Source organism: Schistocerca cancellata, chromosome 1 (genome assembly GCF_023864275.1).
Source record: "Schistocerca cancellata isolate TAMUIC-IGC-003103 chromosome 1, iqSchCanc2.1, whole genome shotgun sequence".
Classification (NCBI taxonomy): Eukaryota; Metazoa; Arthropoda; class Insecta; order Orthoptera; family Acrididae; genus Schistocerca; species Schistocerca cancellata.
Genome location: NC_064626.1, coordinates 16,216,399 through 16,231,697, shown reverse-complemented (window position 1 = coordinate 16,231,697; position 15,299 = coordinate 16,216,399). Strand labels below are relative to the sequence as shown.

Here is a 15,299-nt window from a genome sequence, read left to right as displayed (position 1 = left end):
CCAAATGGAAGAGAGCTTCGCTAAGAATAACTCCAGAGTTTTCTGCAGAACCTCAAGCACACACTTAGAAAATACAATCCGCCAAGCCTCCACTTTAGAGACTTTACTCAACTGTGATCCACCCAGCAAAGACCTCGACTACGAACAAACCACACCAAACCTGGACTCACTGTCTCACACCAAACCTGGACTCGCTGTCTCCTTCACTGGAAGAAGTTGGACAAATCATTCAACTTCTAAAGAATAATAAGGCAGCTGGACAGGACTCAATCATTGCTGAGCTCTGGAAATGTATTGGAAGCAATGCCATGGGCAAGCTCACCGAGATCATCCAGGACATATGGGAAACAGAAGAATTACCACCTGATTGGAACATGGCTCTGATCCATCCGCTTCACAAAAAGGGAGATTTTACAGATCTGAACAACTATCATGGAATTTCTCTTGTTCCAGTAACATACAAGATTCTCTCCAAGGTATTACTAACAAGGGCAGAAGATCAACTGGATGGTCAACTGGGAGGGTATCAGGGAGGTTTCAGGAAGATCCGATCCTGTGCTGAACAGATTCTCAACCTTAAAACTGTACTGGCATACTCCAAGATGAGAAACCACAATGAGGTCGTCACCTTTGTTGATTTTAGGAAGGCCTATGACTCTGTTGATAGAGAATTGCTTAACAAAATACTCCAGGAACTAGAAATAGACAACAAAACCAGCAAACGCATTCTAGAAACCTTGACCAACACCCATTCCAAGGCCAAATTTAGAGGTGAGATCTCAAAAAGCTTCAAGATAAAAGCTGGAGTGAGACAAGGGGATGGACTCTCCCCACTTCTCTTCAACTGTGTCCTTGAAAAGGTTGTGAGAGAATGGCACAAGGAACAGACCAATTTGGGTGTTTATCTACCTGTGCCATAAGAACGAATGACTGATTGTAGATTGCCTGGCTTTTGCAGATGACATGGCACTGATTGCTGATTCACTTGAAATGGTAACAATGCAGGTAAACTGTCTCAGAAAAGTGGGTCTTCAATTGTTACTGGAGAAAACAGAGTTCTTTGCCAACATCAAAGAAACTAACAGAGAGATGTTACTAGACCAGGGAAACATCAAAAGGACTCAGAAGTATCTCGGCGAATGGATTGAACCCAACTTATCAGAAAAAACGTCATTATCCATGAGAGTCAATAAGTTGGAACTATCCTATCGACTGACTACGAACAGCTACAACAAAAAATGGCTGTCAAGCAACCTGAAACTTAAGCACCACACATCAGTGGTGCCCTGTATGCTATGGAATGTCTTTCAACGAAATGGAGAGGTCTGGTGGACAAATTGGAAGTCAGAGAGAGGAGAATCCTCAGAAAGATCCTAGGCATGGTAGGAGAAGATGAGGAATTCAGAAGTTGACATAATTTGAAGCTCTACAAACATATCGAGAGGCTCTTTGACTGTGCAAGAAAAAGAAGGGTAGCTTTCTATAGCCATGTTGCAAGATTGCTTCCAAACAGATTGACCTATGGTCTGTTCACCTTCAGGCAAAACAAGAAGGTTCACACCACTTGGTTGACAGAAACTGAACAGGATGTTAAAGAACTGGGAATAACTGATCCCCAGAACAGACAGTCTGTGAAACGTGCCGTGAAGGAAGCCCGAGGGTTTCAGGAAAAGCCCCAAAGGAAAGGTAACCCCTGGACAGAAGAAAGGAAGGAGTTACACTGGCAGTGGATGCAACAGTACTAGGCAAAGATCAAAGCCCAACAGTCGAACAAGTGTGGTCCAAAGTAGGCCCATTCGAAACAAGAAGAAGAAACATAGTAAGTACTGATAATGGCACATTTATTCTGGTTGTACACTCCTGGAAATGGAAAAAAGAACACATTGACACCGGTGTGTCAAACCCACCATACTTGCTCCGGACACTGCGAGAGGGCTGTACAAGCAATGATCACACGCACGGCACAGCGGACACACCAGGAACCGCGGTGTTGGCCGTCGAATGGCGCTAGCTGCGCAGCATTTGTGCACCGCCGCCGTCAGTGTCAGCCAGTTTGCCGTGGCATACGGAGCTCCATCGCAGTCTTTAACACTGGTAGCATGCCGCGACAGCGTGGACGTGAACCGTATGTGCAGTTGACGGACTTTGAGTGAGGGCATATAGTGGGCATGCGGGAGGCCGGGTGGATGTACCGCCGAATTGCTCAACACGTGGGGCGTGAGGTCTCCACAGTACATCGATGTTGTCACCAGTGGTCGGCGGAAGGTGCACGTGCCCGTCGACCTGGGACCGGACCGCAGCGACGCACGGATGCACGCCAAGACCGTAGGATCCTACGCAGTGCCGTAGGGGACCGCACCGCCACTTCCCAGCAAATTAGGGACACTGTTGCTCCTGGGGTATCGGCGAGGACCATTCGCAACCGTCTCCATGAAGCTGGGCTACGGTCCCGCACACCGTTAGGCCGTCTTCCGCTCACGCCCCAACATCGTGCAGCCTGCCTCCAGTGGTGTCGCGACAGGTGTGAATGGAGGGACGAATGGAGACGTGTCGTCTTCAGCGATGAGAGTCGCTTCTGCCTTGGTGCCAATAATGGTCATATGCGTGTTTGGCGCCGTGCAGGTGAGCGCCACAATCAGGACTGCATACGACCGAGGCACACAGGGCCAACACCCGGCATCATGGTGTGGGGAGCGATCTTCTACACTGGCCGTACACCACTGGTGATCGTCGAGGGGACACTGAATAGTGCACGGTACATCCAAACCGTCATTGAACCCATCGTTCTACCATTCCTAGACTGGCAAGGGAACTTGCTGTTCCAACAGGACAATGCATGTCCACATGTATCCCGTGCCACCCAACGTGCTCTAGAAGGTGTAAGTCAACTACCCTGGCCAGCAAGATCTCCGCATCTGTCCCCCATTGAGCATGTTTGGGACTGGATGAAGTGTCGTCTCACGCGGTCTGCACGTCCAGCACTAACACTGGTCCAACTGAGGCGCCAGGTGGAAATGGCATGGCAAGCCGTTCCACAGGACTACATCCAGCATCTCTACGATCGTCTCCATGGGAGAATAGCAGCCTGCATTGCTGCGAAAGGTGGATATAAACTGTACTAGTGCCGACATTGTGCATGCTCTGTTGCCTGTGTCTATGTGCCTGTGGTTCTGTCAGTGTGATCATGTGATGTATCTGACCCCAGGAATGTGTCAATAAACTTTCCCCTTCCTGGGACAATGAATTCACGGTGTTCTTATTTCAATTTCCAGGAGTGTAGATAGTTGCTGAACAAGATTAAGCATATGCTGCTAGAGACTAAACATTGTAGTAACTGTCACCTTTAGTGGTGGATTCCAGGTGAATGACACGAGAAAGTGATTTTTAAAAATCCTGCAATGTAGCAACAATCCATATAGATATCTGCATATAACTCTGGGATATAATACTCCTCTGCTTTCATCACAGCTCTTTTTCACTGGATTGCCATTTCATAACACTGAACTAATTATTGATCACAAATATGAGCATAGTAAATGGACAAGTAGGTCTACTGAAATGGTCATTTTATCATGCAGTGATACCTTGGACCTTGCCAAGGAGAGGTGGTTTGCATGACTCAGTGGTTCCTGAAAAAGGGCAAGTAGCCTTTTCAGTAGCTGCAGTGCCATCAATCTGGATTACTGATAGATGTGACCTTGCAACATTAGCCAACGGGCTGGTAGTGTGAATGTCTGAAAGCAAGGGGAAACTACAGCTGTTATTTCTCCCAAGGGCATGCAGCTCTATTGCATGATTAAATAATGATAGCATCCATCTGGATAAAATATTCAGGAAGTAAAATACTCCCCCATTTGTATCTCTGGGTGAGGACTATTCAGGGGGATATTGTCGTTAGGAAAAACAAAATTGGGATTATTACGGGTCAGTGTTAAATCCTTGATTATTACTAATTTTTTTCTTTGTTAGGAGCCTCCAGGTTCATGTGTGGCTTGTTTTGCACGTCTTCTTTCTTCTTCTGTTTTGACAACATTGATTTTGGTGTCCACCAACCCTTTATAGTTCTCCCTGTCCTGTACTACTGCCTGCAGATTCCTTTCTTTTATTCCTACAGCCTTCCAGTCATCTCTGACTTCCTTCACCCAGTTGTTTTCTGTATGACATGTTGCATTCGATATCTTCTTAGTCAACGTCTCCTCGTCCATCCTCATGATGTATCCAACAAATCATAACCTCCTCTTCCGTATCTTATTCGATATGGGTTCAATATTTTCATACAGTTCCTATCGTGTTCTGTGTATCCAGATATACCTACGGTATTTTGTTGCCCCATATGTCTCTCCTCTAACTGTATACAAGTTCTCTTGCTGAGTGTGATCGTTTCTGATGCATAAAGAGCAGCACTTCTTACAGTTGCTGTGTAATGTCGCAATTTGGCATTCCGTGACAGATTTTTCTTGCCATATGTTGTTTTCACCGCATACCAAAGTTTCTGCAAAAGCTGTGCCCTGTCTACTGGGCTAGTGTTGCTCTGTATGCCACCAGTTATCTTCTCCCCCAAATAAGAAAACTGTTGACTTTCTCAACCTCTTGGCCAGCTATCTTCAGTCAGACTCAGTGTTCAATGTCTTGGTTTTCTTATATGGAATCTCCAGTCTGACCTTTTCTGCTGTTTCTGCTAGATTTTTAGTGCTGTCTTTGCCTCTTCTTCTGCCTCATTTAAGAGTGCCATGTCATTTGTGAATGCCAGGCAGTTCACTGTTGCATTATGTTTGACATTGCACCATATTTGCACACCTTTGATCTTCATGTTACTATTTAGTTGTCTCCACTGTCTCACTATTACGTCCAAAACCAGGTTAAATAAAACTGGTGGCAGTCCATCCCCTTGCCGGACTCCTGTTTTTATTTCGAAGCTGTCTGACAGCGTACTGCGATACCTGATCCTGACAGTAGTGTCACTTAATGTTTCCTTTATTATTGTATGCATTATAGCATCCAGTCGTCTATCTCCTAACACACCAAACAGAGTACTTCTGTCAACTGAATTGTAGATCTTTTGGAAGTCCACAAATGTCACTATTATCTTTTTTCCTTTCCTACATCTGTGTTCTATTATCATTTTTACTGCAAATATCTGTTCTGTACAGTTACTCCCTTTTTTTAAAGCCACATGGTACTCTCTTATTGTCAGCCCAAGTTGTTCTTCAACTCTGTTCAGCAAGATTCTTGACAAAACCTTGTACCCTGTGTTTAAGAGAGAGATGTCCCTGTAATTATCCAGTACTTTCTTGTCCCCTTTCTTGTGTAGTGGTATTATACTGGCTTCTTTCCAGTCTATGGGTATTTTCTTATTTCTCCATATATCCGTTATTATATTGTACATACTTCTTTCTATTTCAGCCCCACCCCACTTGATCTCTTCAGCACAGATATAATCATTGCCTGATGCCTTGTTGTTTTTGAGGTTTTTAATTGCCTCTGCTACTTCTGCCCTGGTGGGTGCATTGTCTATACCATCCTGACTTTCGTCCCTAGAGTGTAAGTGTGTCCACTTTACTGTCGGTGCTTCTGCGTTCAGCAAATCCCTAAAATACCTAGCCATTTCCTCAGACATCTCTTTCTCTCAATTTTTATTGTGCCATATTGTCCTATTACAAAAGGTTCTTTTGCCTTGAAGCCCTTAATTCTGCTCTTCATTTCTCTGAAAAAGACTCGTGATCTTTTTTTCTTGAAGGCTGTGTTTGCTTCTTAGAGTTTCTCATTCTATCTACTTCTCTTGGCATTACTGATCGTTTTGATAGCAATTTATCTCGCATTCTGGAAGTTCAACCATTCTTCCTGCTTTTTACAGGATTGTCATTTCATCCGTGCTTTCCTCCTGGTCTTGACTGCATTCTCACATTCATCCGTCCACCATTCGTGCTTCCTTTTCTTGTTGTTAGTAGCCAGTCGCACTGCCTCTTCTTCCATCATATCTTTCTCTCTCTTCCAGTCACTCTGAACTACCATTCTGTTTGCACACTCTGCACTGTGTTTTTTCAGAAGATCTAGGTCAATTCTGGGAGTGTTTATGGTCCTATGTTTCCTTGCTCTGTTGGGTATTCTTCTGAATTTTATTTTGATCAGGTAGTGATCTGATTTCATCCTGCTATTTTTCCTCACTTCTGTGTTCATAATCTCTCTGTGATTCTTGTCACAGATTGCTACATGATCCAGCTGTTTTTCCCCAATCCTGTTTCCAGGGCAGACCCATGTTGTTTCCTTGCTTGCCTTAGCATTGTAATGGGTGGTCATTATTCTCATCTTGTGTCTCCTACACGGGTCCACTAATCTCTCACCATTCTTGTTTGTTCTCTTGTGGCCTGCATAATCTCCCACAGGGCCTCTAAACTTCCTTTTCATGCCTATTTGGGCATTAAAATCTCCTAGCAAAATAGTGACACCTCTTTTGTGCACATCTGTCACTACCATATCAAAAGTGGACCAAAGATGTTCAGTTTCTGCTTTGTCTTTTTTGTTCTTATCATTTGTTGGTGCATGTGCATTTACTATTGTATGGGTTTTGTTTCCTATTTTCATTGTCAGATATGACAGACTCTCTTTTATGCCCTTCCACCCAGTGATACTATCCAGGTATCTACGGTTTACTACAAAGGCTGTGCCAAACAAAAGGTTGCTTTGGCCCCCCAACACTGGGTTTCCCTTTCAGAATTATGAGGGTTGTTTCAAAAATAAGGTTCCCACATTTCTTTTTAGACACAAGGAATTTGTTATTCAAAAAATCGATTACACCATTGGAAAAGTTGATCTTTTATTTTTTCACCCAGTCCCCATTTTTTTCTATGCATTTTTTCTGTCGAGTAATCCACTTTTGCATTCCCATCTCAAAGAAGTCTGCCGCCAACCCATTGAGAAATTGGAAACTTCTTCTTGCAACTCCTCATCCCTTAGACCGCCTAGGTGCTCCTTCAATTTTGGAAACAGATGGAAATCGCTGGGGCTGTAAGGGGGGGAGGGGGCGGGGTGTGGTCAATGACACCACAGTCAAATTTGTCGATTAACTCCTTCGTTTGTTGCAACACATGTGGACGGGCATTGTCGTGGTGCAGCCTTACGCCTTTGCTGATTTTTCCCCTATGACGAGTTTGGATTGCCCATCTGAGCTTTTTGGGATTACCAGTCTGAGCTTTTTCAAGGTCTTGTGATAACCTGACAAGTTTTTGGTGGTCCCTCTAGGCATAAAATCAGTGAACAGAACACCATGCCGGTCCCAAAACACCGATGCCATGATTTTTCCTACTGAGAGCTGCTGCTTAAACTTCTCTGATGGTGGTGATCCGGTATGTTTCCATTGGCGTGATTGTTGTTTCGTTTCCGGAGTAATGTAATGGCACCATGATTCATCCTCCGTAACAATGGAATCAAGGAAGTCTTCCTTATTCTCATCGCATTCACTCCAGAACTTCCAAGCACAGTCAACGTGCAGCTGTTTGTCGATTTCTGAAAGCATGTGCGGCACCCAGCGTGTGCACACCTTGTGGTAGCCTAGGTTTTCATTCAATATCCTGTCAATTGAAGCTTCAGAAGCCTCAGGAATTTGAGCAACCAGTTGCCGGGTGGTGATTTGCTCAACTTTCGCCACAACTTCGTTGGAGATTGACGGCCTCCGACTTCGTTGTTCATCGTGGACGTCCGTACAGCCATTGGCAAACTCCCTACACCATTTGTGGATGTGTTGAATGCTTATACACATTTTCCCATACACTTCAATCAATTTCCAATGAATTTCTACAGGTGGTAACTTTCTTGCGTGCAGAAATCAGATGACCGCACGAATTTCACACCTGGCGGTAACGGCAATGACGGGCTCCATCACCTATGGCTGTCGGGCAGGTACTGACCGTTGCAGAGTCACGCTGGTTGTTGGAATCGGTGATGGGGGATCCGGTGAACACAGTGGCATTGCCAGATTTCACATTGCACCATGCACGGTAAAGGCACAGAGTTGGGAACCTTACTTTTGAAACAACCCTCATACATATCCCTCTGATTCGATAAAGCTTTCATCCCTGAATCTGTTTCCTGTAGTGCCAGTATTCCAATCCCAAGCTCTCTCATACTATCAAGAGCTTGCTTTAGCTTGCCCACCTTCATCATTACCTGTATGTTTATGGTTCCCATTTTAAAAGTCTATTTTGGTCTAATTTTGTGTCTGTGATTTAGATTGGATTTTGATGTACTGGTAGGTACCCTAATTGGATAGTCAGGTTGGAAAATTTACAAAGGGAAATGGATAGACTGAATATGGTAGAAATTAGTGACATGGAGAGGCAGGACGAACAGACTTCTGCTCAAATGGCCACAGGGATATAAACACAAAATCCAATAATGGTAATACAGGAGAAGGCAAAATAATGGCTAAGAAAATAGGAATGAGGATAAAGTACTGTGGACACTGTAGTGCATGCATTATTGTAGCCAACATCAATATGAAGCCAACACACCTCACCACAGCAGTACAAGTTTATATACCACTAGGTCTGTAGACAATGAACAGATTGAAATAAAAGAAATTATTTTGACAGTTAAGAGAAGGAAAATTTAATTATGATGGGGAGCTGGAAATTGGTGGTAGAAAGGAGGAGGAGGAGGAGGAGGAGGAGGAGGAGGAGGAGGAGGAGGAGGAGGAAATAAATAACAGTTGGAGAATATGGACTGTGGGAAAGGAATGAAAGAGAAACGTGCCTGTCAGAATTTAGCACAGACCTTAACATAATCAGAGCCAAGAAGTGGTTTAACAATCATGTAAAAAGATTGTAGGTAAGACTGATTTAGAAACCAAATTTTCAATTGTATGACATTTTTGGGGACAGAAGTGGACTCTGATCATAATTTATTGGTTATGAAGTGTGAGTGAAAACTGAAGGAACAGCAAAAAGATAGGAAATTAAGGAGATGGGATCTGAATGAGTTAACAGAACCAGGGGTGTTGAAACTTTCAAAGGAACCAGTAGTAATGTTTGACTGAAACAAGGGAGACCTTAACATAATCAGAGCCAAGAAGTGGTTTAACAATCATGTAAAAAGATTGTAGGTAAGACTGATTTAGAAACCAAATTTTAAATTGTAGACATTTTTGGGGACAGAAGTGGACTCTGATCATAATTTATTGGTTATGAAGTGTGAGTGAAAACTGAAGAAATAGCAAAAAGATAGGAAATTAAGGAGATGGGATCTGGATGAGTTAACAGAACCAGGGGTGTTGAAACTTTCAAAGGAAGCAATAGTAATGTTTGACTGAAACGAGGGAAAGGACTGGAGTAAAAGATGAATGAGTAGCTTTGAGAGATGAAACAGTGAAGGCAGCAAAGGATCAGAAAGGTAAGAAGACAATGCCTAGTAGAAACCCTTGGATATCACAGGAAATGTTCAATTTAATTAATGAAAGATGACTTCATAAACATGCAGCAAACAAAGCAGGCAAAACAAAATACAGACATCTAAAAAAATTAAATTGACTGAAAATGCAAAATGGCTATGCAGGAGTGGCTAGAGGGCAAATACAAGGCTGTAGATTCAGGTATAAATAGGGGAAAGACAGATGCCGCCTACAGGAAAATCAAAGAGCACTTTGAGGAAAAGCAAACCATCTGTATGAAAATCAACAGCTCAGATGGAAGCCAATACTATGTTAAAAGGGGAAACCTCAAAAGCAGAAGGAATATATAGAGGGTTATACAGGGGAAATGAACTGCAAAGCCATATTATAGAGGCGGAAGGGGGAGGGAAGTAGATGAAGATGAGATGGTAAATATACAGGGTGATTCAAAAAGAATACCACAACTTTAAAAATGTGTATTTAATGAAAGAAACATAATATAACCTTCTGTTATACATCATTACAAAGAGTATTTAAAAAAGTTTTTTTCACTCAAAAACAAGTTCAGAGATGTTCAATATGGCCCCCTCCAGACACTCGAGCAATACCAACCCGATACTCCAACTCGTTCCACACTCTCTGTAGCATATCAGGCGTAACAGTTTTGATAGCTGCTGTTATTTCTCGTTTCAAATCATCAATGGTGGCTGGGAGAGGTGGCCGAAACACCATATCCTTAACATACCCCCATAAGAAAAAATCGCAGGGGGTAAGATCAGGGCTTCTTGGAGGCCAGTGATGAAGTGCTCTGTCACGGGCTGCCTGGCGGCCGATCCATCACCTCGGGTAGTTGACGTTCAGGTAGTTACGGACAGATAAGTGCCAATGTGGTGGCGCTCCATCCTGCTGAAATATGAATTGTTGTGCTTCTTGTTCGAGCTGAGGGAACAGCCAATTCTCTAACATCTCCAGATACTGTAGTCCAGTTACAGTAGCACCTTCGAAGAAAAAGGGACCAAAAACTTTATTGGCTGAAATGGCACAGAAAACGTTCACCTTAGGCGAGTCACGTTCATACTGAGTTGTTTCCCGCGGATTCTCGTCGATTCACTTCTGCCGTACTCAATAACACAAAAAGCTTTCTGTTGAGCGGTCGCCATCTTAGCATCAACTGACGCTGACGCCTAGTCAACAGCGCCTCAAGCGAACAAATGTACAACTAAATTAAACTTTATAGCTCCCTTAATTCGCCGACAGATAGTGCTTAGCTCTGCCTTTTGTTGTTGCAGAGTTTTAAATTCCTAAAGTTGTAGTATTCTTTTTGAACCACCCTGCATATTTGCAAGAAGAATTTGATAGATCACAGAAAGATCTAAATAAAAAACAAGGCCTCTGGAGTAGATGACATTCCTTGACAATTGTTAATATCCTTGGGAGAAAAAGCCACGAAAAAACTGTTCTACATATACATCTACATAGATACACTGCAACACTACTAGTAATTTCCTTTCTTATTCCACTCACAAATAGAGTGCGTGATAAATGACTGTGTATGTGGCTCCATATAAGCCCTAATTTCTTGTATCTTATCTTCACAGTCCTTGTGCATGTAGGCGGCAGCAGAGTCGTTTGGCAGTCAGCTTCAAACATTGGTTCACAAAATTTTTTCAATAGTGTTTCTCAAAAAGAACATTGCCTTCCCTCCAGCGATACCTGTTTGAGTTCGTGAAGGATCTCCATAACACTTACATGTTGTTCGAACGTACCGGTAACAAATTTAGCAACCCGCCTCTGAAATGATTCAATGTCTTCCTTCACTCCAACCTTGTATGGATCCTAAACACTCGAGCAGTACTCAAGAATACATTGCATCAGCATCCTATATGCTGTCTCCTTTACAGGTGAACCACTCTTCCCTTAAAATCTCCCAATAAACCAAAGTCAACCAATCGCCTTCCCTACCACAGTTCTCACATGTTCATTACATTTCATATCGTTTTGCGATGTTACACCCAGATATTTAAATGAATTGACTGTATCAAACAGGACACTAGCTATACTTTACCCAAACAGTACAGGGTTGATCTTCCTACTCATCTACATTCGCTTACATTTTTCCACATTTAGAGCTAGCTGCCATTCATCATAGCAACTGTAAATTTTATCTAAGTCATCTCGTATCTTCCTACAGCCACTAAACTTCAGCACCTTACCGTACACCACAGCATCATCATCAAACAACTGCAGATTGCTACCCATCCTGTCTGCCAAATCATTTATGTATGTAGAGAACAACAGTGGTCCTATCACACTTCCCTGGGGCACTGCTGACAATACCCTTGCCTCTGATGAATACTCGCTGTCACGGACAACATACTGGGTTCTATAACTTAAGACGTCTTCGAGCCACTCTCATGTCTGTGAACATTTCCCATAAGCTTGTACCTTTCTTAACAGCCTGCAATGGGGCACCTTGTAAAATGCTTTCTAGAAATATGGAATCTGCCTGTTGCCTTTCATCCATTGCTCACAGTATATCATCTGAGAAAAGGGCAAGCTGAGTTTTGCACAAGCGATGCTTCCTTAAATGATGCTGATTCATCGACATAAAGATCTCAGTCTCAAGAAAGTTTATTATATTCGAACTGAGATTATGTTAAAAGATTCTGCGGCAAATGGAAGTAAGTTATATTGGTCCATAATTCTGCGAGTCTGTTCACCTACCCTTCTATTATACTGGCGTCACTTGTGTTGGTGATACATTCACAATAAATGCAAGCTAGGTAAGGGGCCTATGCCATAGAGTACTCTCTGAATTACAGAACTGGGATTCCATCCAGTCATGGTGATTTATTTGCTTAAATCTTTCAACTGTTTCTCTACGCAAGGTATGCTTATTACTATGTCATCCGTATGGGAGCCTGTCTAATGGTCAAATGATGTAGGTTTGTATGATTCTCCTGTGTGACCGATTTCTTGAACATGAAATTTAAAACTTTAGCTTTTGTTTAGCTGTCTTCAACTGCCACACCAGACAGATCAACAAGGGACTGAATGGAAGCCTTAGACCTGCTTAGTGATTTTACATAAGACCAGAATTTTCTTGGGTTCTCTGCCAGGTCTTTTGCAGAGATGTGACAGTGGTAGTCGTATGCTTCATACATAGATCTTTCCATAGTTGCACAAATCTTACTAACCTTCACTTGTTGTCATTTGTGTGGTCCCTTTTCAGCCACGAATGCAACAGCCTCTGCTTCCTCAGCATCCTCTGAATTTCATTATTAAAGCATGGTGGTCTTTTCCATCCTTTGTCCACTTACTAAGCACATAACTCCCCAGACCACAGTTTACAATCTGCTTACACTTTGCCTATAATTCCTTTACATCCATCTTACTGGAATAACTGATGCCAGTTCACTGTCTAAGTAAGATGCTAACAACTGCCTATCTGCTCCAATCTGCTTACACTTTGCCTATAATTCCTTTACATCCATCTTACTGGAATAACTGATGCCAGTTCACTGTCTAAGTAAGATGCTAACAACTGCCTATCTGCTCTATCTAGCAGACACATTCTGCTAGCCTTCTAGACTGATTTATTAACTTTTGTAATCATAGTTGCTATAATGACATCATGATCACTAATCCCCATTTCTAACTGTTATTGTCTGTAAGGTCCAGCCTCTTTGTAGCTACCAGATCTAACATATTTCCACTGCATGCAGGCTGCCAAACTAGCTGCTCAAGAGAGTTTTCATCAGAAAACATGTTCGAAAGTATTTCGCATGACTGTCTGTCTGTATCCCCAGCAATGAATCTCCGACATCCCAGACTATACTCAGTAGGTTAGTCACCTCCAATTAGTATTGCACAACCTGGGTTTTTATGCGATATTGACTACAGACTTTCTTTGAATGACTCTAGAACTGTCACAGCAAAATTGGGTGGCTGGTAAAAACATCCAACAATTAATTTAGTTTCACCTACACCTGTTATACATGACCAGGTAACTCCACTGTACACTCAACTTTGGCCTCAACAGAGAGACTATTTTTGTCAACTGCAATGAACACTCCCTCTCCTACGGCCTCTAATCTGTCTTTCCAATATATGTTCCAGTGCTCACTAAATATCTCAGAGCTTTCCACTTCAGATTTCAGCCAGCTCTCGGTTCCAAGAATAATTTTAGCGTGAGAACTCTCCCAGAGGGCAGAAAATTCGGAAACTTGATTTCGACTACTATGTCAGTTTGCTGATAAAATGATGACAGTTGAAGTGTGTTTATTCTGAACACCATTAGACTTCCCTTACTGCATATCAAGTGCCAAGTGTTCAACAGAGCACCTCATACTATTGCCTAGCCTAAAAACCCATACGGGCATTCCACAAGTACTCTGCTACCCGAGTAGCTGCTTCCTCTGAGTACTGCACCCCTGACCTATCAAGGGCAGTCCTACAAATCCTAACACGATAACGCAGATCTAGAAATCTGCAGCCAAGATGATCACAGAGTTGACGAAGCCTTCAGTCGAGATCCTCCACTTGGATCCGAGCCAAAGGACCTCGATCAACCCTGAGAACAACATTGCAAATTGTGAGCTCTGCCTGCACCCTGCTTGTGAGGCCAACAGTGTTCATTCACCACCTCCATCAGCCGCCTATACGGACTGAGGATGGCCTCAGAACCCACGTGACAGGCACCGTCGGTGCTGACGTGAGCCACAACTAGCAGACGACTGCATCCTCCATGCTCAATAGCCACAGGCGAGGCCACCGATAGCCACAGGCGAGGCCACCTCCTCATCTCGGATGAGGCCCCCCAGCAGACTAAATGAGTGCACACTGGCTTTCTTTCCACCCTGAATGCTATCTGCATAAAAGGCTCCATAAAGCACATAACACTGGAGCTCCCAATAACTACTAATCCCCTCGCCCGTGCCTGCTCAGATCCTGCTGTAGGAGCAGCCACCTGTCCACTCACAGGGTGGATGGGCGAGGCCAGGCGCCCAATGTCCACATTGGCCCTCTCCCCCAAGCGGACGTGAATGCGTTATAACCTACCACTCGCCCTGCTGTGAGAGTGGACCCACCACATTGGGTGCACTAGGAGGTGCCTTGAAATAGAGTCTATGGGCAAAACATCCCCAAGAATGTCCCATGTGATGCACAAGATTCTCCACCGAGAGCTGGAGCCTGATGTGCCAGATATTGTATGAGACATGTGAAATACCCTCAAGACTTTAATAATAATGTAATAATTCCAATTACAAAGAAAGCAGTTGGTGACAGGTACGGATATTACTGAACTATCAGTTTAACAAGCCATATTTGTAAAATACTGACACAAATTATTTACATGAAAATGGATAAACTTGCAGAAGCCACCTTTGGGGAAGATCAGTTTAGGTTCTGGAGAAACGCTGCATGGGTAAAATAGAAGAAGCAAAAAGTTATTTAGAACTTGTATAGAAACCAGACTGCAGTTACAAAGAGTTCAAAGGGCAGGAAAGGGAAGCAATAGTCGAGAAGGAAGTGAGACAGGGTCGTAGCCTATCCTTGATGCTATCTGATCTGTACATTGGGGAGCAGAAAATAAAACCAAAGAAAAATTAAGAGAAAGAATTAAGATTCACAGAGAACAAATAAGAACTTTGAGATTTGCAATTCTGTCAGAGAAAGCAAAGGACTCAGATGATCAGTCGAATGAAATGGGTAGTGTTGCGAAAAGAGATTATACGATGAACATCGACAAAAGTGAAAAAAGGGTCACAGAAAGTAGTTGGATTAAATCAGGTGATGCTGAGACACTTACATAAGGAAATGAGACAGTACAAGTAGTAAATGAGTTTTGCTATTTGGGCAGCAATGTAACTGATGATGGCTGGAGTAGAAAGGATATAAGATAGAGAAATGCGTT

At 43.1% G+C, this 15,299-nt stretch overlaps 1 protein-coding gene across 4 annotated transcripts in view; it reads right to left on the bottom strand.

Moving 5' to 3' along the window:
* The window catches only part of LOC126164408 (phosphofurin acidic cluster sorting protein 2), a 704,396-nt gene that overhangs the window by 59,711 nt on the left and 629,386 nt on the right, over nucleotides 1-15,299 (bottom strand). The gene's annotated exons all lie outside the window — the stretch shown is intronic.